General features: G+C 36.7%; 1 long non-coding RNA gene across 1 annotated transcript; it reads right to left on the reverse strand.

The window, feature by feature from the left end:
* Positions 1-380: 380 nt before the first annotated feature.
* On the reverse strand, positions 381-6192 carry LOC116575961. The gene is made up of 3 exons (XR_004279995.1): positions 5988-6192; positions 3914-3919; positions 381-396 (listed from the first exon to the last, which is right to left on the reverse strand). It is a non-coding gene; the product is annotated as an uncharacterized LOC116575961 (long non-coding RNA).
* Positions 6193-6754: the final 562 nt, after the last annotated feature.

Below are 6754 nucleotides of genomic sequence, written 5' to 3' on the forward strand. Positions count from 1 at the left end.
ACTTCTGCTGATGGTTTCAGAACATCTCACAGGGGCGCCTGGGTGGCTCAGTGGGTTAAAGCCTCTGCCTTCCACTCAGGTCATGATCCCAGAGTCCTGGGATCGAGCCCCGCATCGGGCTCTCTGCTCAGCAGGGAGCCTGCTTCCTTTCCTCTCTCTCTGCCTGCCTCTCTGACTACTTGTGATCTCTGTCTGTCAAATAAATAAATAAAATCTTAAAAAAAAAAAAAAAGAACATCTTACAGCTCCAGGCTTCCAGGGTCCCTGTGTTTTAAATGATCCTAAAGCCTTGGCACAAGGCAAACAAGCCCACCCACTCATGGTGGCCAAAGGATACAGATGCTTCAGAGGGATGGGGCAGGGTAGCAGCTGCATGAGGCTAAAACTGGAGGGAAACTCTGGTTGAGGTAGTGCATATGGGCAGGCACTCCCTCCCACGGGGGATGGCAGGGGGATGGGAGGGACCTGAATAACCCCTTCCTTCTTCCAAGAGGCACACTGCCCAGGAGTAGGGACAGAATGGAAGCTCTACTGGCTCTCCTTAGACAGTTATGACCCTAGTTCTTTTGCTGCCATCCAGGTATCAGTCTTTACACCATTCCTCAGCTTCAACCACAGAGAGTACGAATGGGAAATGAAGGACTGGAATTAAGATAGGACAACTTCAGAGCAGGAAGACCCTACTGTGTCCAGATTCTTGCATGACAGAGATCTGATTACATTGAACAATGTCTAAACAGAGTGACAGCTATGGACTTGAAAATCAGTTTTCTTTTTCAAAAATTTATCCAGAGAGTTTCATGGTAGAAAGTGTTAGTTATTGCACTGAGTTTGGGGTGCCCCATTAAGAGGAGGAGTGAGTGTGACAGGGAAGGAAATGTAAAATCAGATAATATCAGGGTTTCTATTTGTCCTTGCCAATACTGAGTCCTCTACATATGGAAAAGATCAAAATATATTCCATTTGGTTGGTGTTTCTCAAGCTTTAGTTATTAGAACCACCTTTTTAATTTTTACTACATTTTCACATGTTGAATAACTTACTAAATGTGGCACTTAAATAAATAAATGTATTTTCATTGTAATAGTTATCCCTTATAAAGTACTATGTGCTGGGTACTCTCTTAAGCACTCCAAATGCATTGACTCATTTAATCTTCATTACTACCCTATTAGCAAGATAAGACTATTATCTCCATTTCAAAGAAGGAGTCTCTGAGACATTAAGCAACTTATCATAGTCACACACCTGATTAAAGACCTAAATGAGAAATGGAATATTATTATGCTAAAAGGTAATAATATATAGGACAAAATGGAATAACATTGGTACATAAGGGGAGAGAAAGAGTTCTTAAACTACATGTAAATGGCATAAAACAAAAGACAAAGTTTCATGAATTTTATTACATCAAGATCAAGAATTTATTCAACAGAGGGTGTTATATATAAAGTAATGCAGCTAAGACAATGATAAGAGTCATTTGCAATGTCTAAGGCATTAAGAAATTAAAATCCAAAATATACAAAGAACTTTTGCAAATCAACAAGAAATGACAGCAAACCCAATTGAAAAAATAATAAAAACAAGTAATTTACAGAAGAAACTCAAAAGCCTAGCAAGCCTTTAAAGAGATATTCTAATTCACCAATAATTGGAGAAATGTAAAATGAAACAACTGTGAGTGTCCCTTTACTTAGACTAGCAAAGATTAGAAAGGAGTATAACATAGTGTTGGTAAGGATGTGGGAAGAGGAAATTTCAGGCGTAGGGAGTAGCAATGTGGACTGAACTAATTTATGCCTTCTCGTGATCCAGCATTTCAAGTCCAAGTCTATATGAGGATATTGCAGCTTTATTTATAAGAGCACTGAGTTGGAGGCAATCTTGACACCCATCTTTAGGAGAGTAGATTAGTGCAAGATATACTCTATGGAGTAGTGGCATCAGGGGAAAGAAATGGATTGGATATTCTACTGGTGGTGAGCCTGGTGGTGGGAATTGGATGAACTTGAAAACCACATACTATAAAACACATGCATAAAAAACAAAAATACTTACCCTTAATACATAAAAAGAAAAAAAATGGTCTGGAATTACTAGCATTTTGACTTCTGAATATACAGCCAAAAGAATTGAAAGCAGGGTCTCAAAGAGATATTTGTGCATTCATGTTCATAGTAGCCTATTCACAATAGCTAAAGCATGGAAGCAACTCAAGTGTCTGTTAACAAAAATAGAGTAGAAAAGAAGTCCATCCATACAGGGCAATATTATTCAGCCTTAAAAAGGAAATTCTGACCCAGGCTATAACATGGATGAACCTTGAGGACATTATGCTGAGTGAAATAGCCAGTCACAAAAAGGACAAAATACACTTATTTTATGCACAGTTCCACATATATGAGGGTTTGGTGGGGGGGAGGGAGGAATAAGATGCTGTTTAATGGGTTTCGAGTTTCATTTTTACAAGATGAAAAGAATTCTGGAGATGGATGATAGTGATGGCTAACACAACATTATGAATGTATTTGGTACCACTGAACTGTACACTTAACAATAGTTAAGATGGTAAGTTTTATGTGTATTTTACCAAATTTTTTTAAATGGGGAAGAAAAGAAAATGATACATATTAAAAACTTTACCACCAGATCTACCTTACAAGAAATACTAAAAGAAGTTATTTCAGTGGAAGTAAAAGAATGCTAATTAACATCGTAAAAACATAAAGAGGTAACATAAATTTCATGGTAATGGTAAAGATATAGTTAGATTCTGCAATATGGTAATAATGGTGCATAATTCATCTACAACTCTAGTTTAAAAGTTAAACAAAAGTGTAGGGGAAAAGTTATAACTATAATAACTTATTAGTTATAAAATATTAAAAAAACATGTAAATTGTAACAGTAATAACCTATAATGTGAGAGGGAGGAGAAGTAAAAGTGTAATGTTTATGAATTCTATGGAAATTAAGTTGTCATCAGTTTAAAATGGGTTGTTGTTAGGGTCTGTTTTATGTAAGTCTTATGATAATCACAAAGGAAGATCCTAAAGTAATTACACAAAAGAACAAGATAAAGAAATCAAAGATACTGATACCCAGGGACATCAAACCACAAAAAAAGAAAGCAGTATAAGAAATAAAGAACAATGGATCTATTAAAAAAAAACAAAAAACAGAAAACAAAGTGGCAATAGCAAGCCCTTACCTATCATAATTACTTTAAACATAGATGGATTAAATTCTCCAATTAAAAAGCATAGAATTCTGAATATATAAAAAACAAGATTGAACAATATAATGCCTGCAAGAAACTCACGTTAGCCTTAAAGACACTCACATACTGAGAGTAAAGGGATAGAAAAAGACATTTCAAACAAATGGTAACCAAAACAAATTGCTGGAGTAGCTATCTTTCCATCACACAAAATAGATCTTAAACGAAAAATGGCAAAAAGAGAAAAGGAAAGGAGAAGTGAATTGGGGGAAATCAGAGGAGGAGATGAACCATGAGAAACCGTGGACTCTGAGAAACAAACTGAGGGTTTTGGAAGGGAGGGGGATGGTAGGATGGGTGAACCTGGTGGTGGGTATTAAGGATGGTACATATTACATGGAGCACTGGATGTGGTGCATAAACAATGAATCTTGGAGCACTGAAAAAATAAAATTAAAAAAAAGGTCATTATATAATGACAAAGCAGTAAATACATCAGTAAGATAAAAACAGTTGTTCATATTTATGTGCCCAACATCAGAGCACCTAGTTATGTAAAGCAAACTTTAACAGAGCTAAGAGGAGAACTAAACAGGAATACAATAATAGTTGGGGATTTTGTTGCCCTACTCCAAACAATGGATAGATCATCCAGACAGAGAATCAATAAGGAAACAACAGCCTTGAACAACACTCTAGACCAAATGCACCTAACAGACATATACAGGACATTCCATCCAGCAACAGTAGAATACAAGTGTGCACGAAACATTTTTCAGGACAGACCATATGTTAGGACACAAACAAGTCTTAGAAAATCAGAGAAGATTGAAATCCTACCATATATTTTCTCTGACCACAATGGCATGAAACTAGAAATCAGCAACAAGAGAAAAACTGCAAAATTCACAAACATATGGAAATTAAACAGCACTGTCCTGAACATCTGATAGATCAAGGAAGAAGTTAAAGGGGGAGATACAAAAGTTCCCTGAGACAAAAATGAAGACAACATACCAGAACTTATTGGATATTACACATAAAATGAAACTGAATCTATATCTTACACCACTCAAAAAAATTAACTCAAAATGGATTAAAAACTTAAATATAAGACCTGAACAATGGAACTCCTACAAGAAAACACTGGAATAAAGCTTCTTCTCCTTTTTTTTTTTTTTAAGGTTTTATTTATTTGACAGAGAGATATCACAAGTAGGCAGAGAGGCAGGCAGAGAGAGCGGGGGAAGCAGGCTCCCTGCCAACCAGAGAGCCTGATGTGGGGCTCGATCCCAGTACCCTGGGCACTGGGATCGAGGCAGAAGGCAGAAGCTCAACCCACTGAGCCATCCAGGTGGTCCTGGAATAAAGCTTCTTGACATGGGTCTTGGTAATGATTTTTAAAAATATGATACCTAAGTATAAGTAACAAAATAAGAAATAAACAAGTGGGTCCACATCAAACTAAAAAGATTCTGCACAGCAAAAGAAACCATCAACCAAGTGAAAAGACAAGTTACAGAATGGAAAAAAAAATACTTGCAAACCACATATCTGATAAGGGGTTAGTATCTAATCTATAAAGAACTGATGAAAATCAATCACAAACAAAACAAAGCAAAAACAAAAAGAAAGAACCCAATTAAAAATGGGCAAAGTACTTGAATAGCTATTTCCCAAAAAAAGATGTATGCAAGGCCAACAGGTGGATGAAAAAAATGCTCAGCATCAGTGTCATCAGGGAGAAGGAAATCAGAATAACAGTGAGATATCACCTTACACCTGTTTTAAAGACCATCATCAAACAGACAAGCAATAACGAGTGCCAGTGTGGATGTGATGCAAAGAGAATGTCTGGGGCACCATTGGGATTGTATAGGGGAACAGTTACTATGGAAAACAGTATGGAACTTCCTCAAAACATTAAAATAAAACTATCATATGATCCAGCAATTCCACTTCTCGGAATATATCCAAAGGAAATAAAAACACGAGCTCAAGAAGATACCTGCACCCCCATGTCCCCATTACTTATAATGGCCAAGGCATGGAAGCAACCCGAGTGTCCATTAGTGGATGAATGGATCAAGAATTGTGATATATATTTTTCAGCCATTAAAAACAAGGAAATCCTTCCATGTGTGACAACATGGATAGACCTAGAAGGCATCATACTATGTGAAATAAGTCAGACAGAGAGAGACAAATACTGTATGATCTCACCTACATGTGGAATCTAAAAACAACAGCAACAACAAACTCATGGAAAAAGAGATGAGACTTGTGGTCACCAGAGGCAGAGGGTGGAGAAGAGGGAATCAGAGGAGAGGGGTCAAAAGTTACAAACTTGCAGTTAAAAGATTAATGAGTCTTAGGGATGTGATGTATGACATAGTGACCACAGGTAACACTACTGTAGGGTATATAGGAAAGGTGTTAAGAAAGTAGATCCCACTGGGTGTGGTGCATAAACAATCAATTCTGGAACACTGAAAAGAAATTTAAAAATTTTTTAAAAAAGAAAAGAAAATAGATCCTAAGAGTTTCCATCACAGGGAGAAAATTTTTTCCTCTTTTCTTCTCCTTCGTTTTTAAAAATTCTATCTGTATGAGAAGGTAGATGTTGGCCAGACCTACTGTGGTCATCATCTCACAATATATGTAAATCAAGCCATCATGCTATGTGCCGTAAACATGTGGTTATGTTCAATTATTTCTCGATAAAACTGAAGGGATGTATGACATAGTGACCACAGGTAACACTAGAATGGGACTTCTACCTTGGGTCATTCCATTTTCTTCCCTCATCTGTTGATGGAGACTTTTGTTGTTTCCATGCCTTGGCTACTGTGAATAATGCTGTAGGGAACAGGGGAATACAGATGTCTCTTTGAGATAAGGATTTTGTTTCCTTTGGATTTATATGCAGAAGAGGAATTGTTGGATCATATGGTAGCTCTATTTTTAATTTCTTGAGGAAACTTCACCCTGTTTTTGATAGTGGCTGTACCAACTGACATTCCCACCAACAGTGTACAGGGTCCGCTTTTCCCCACATCCTCACCAACACTTGCCATCTCTTGTCTTTTTGATAATAGACATTCTAATGGGTGTGAGGTGATATTTTACTGTGATTTTGACTTGCCTTTCTCTGATGATGATGTTCCCTGAGTGATGCTGAGCACCTTTTCATGCATCTTTTGGCTCTTTGTATGTCTTCTTTGGAAGAATGTCTATTCAGGTTTTTTGTTTATTTTTTTAAATTATTTTTTATTATGTTATATTAGTCATCATACAGTGCGTCATTACTTTTGGTTTGGTGTTCCAAGGTTCATTGTTTATGTATTGGGTTATTTGGTTTTTTACTTTTGAATTGTATGAGTTCCTTGTATAAGTTGGATATTAATGTCTTATGGATGTGTGGTTTACAAATATTTTCTCCCGCTCCATTGGTGGACTTTTCCTTTTGTTGACGCTTCCTTGTGCTGTGCAGAACCTATACCTTATATGCCAAAAAATAAGAAAGGGCT

The sequence above is a fragment of the Mustela erminea genome, chromosome 1 (genome assembly GCF_009829155.1).
Source record: "Mustela erminea isolate mMusErm1 chromosome 1, mMusErm1.Pri, whole genome shotgun sequence".
In the NCBI taxonomy this organism is placed as follows: domain Eukaryota; kingdom Metazoa; phylum Chordata; class Mammalia; order Carnivora; family Mustelidae; genus Mustela; species Mustela erminea.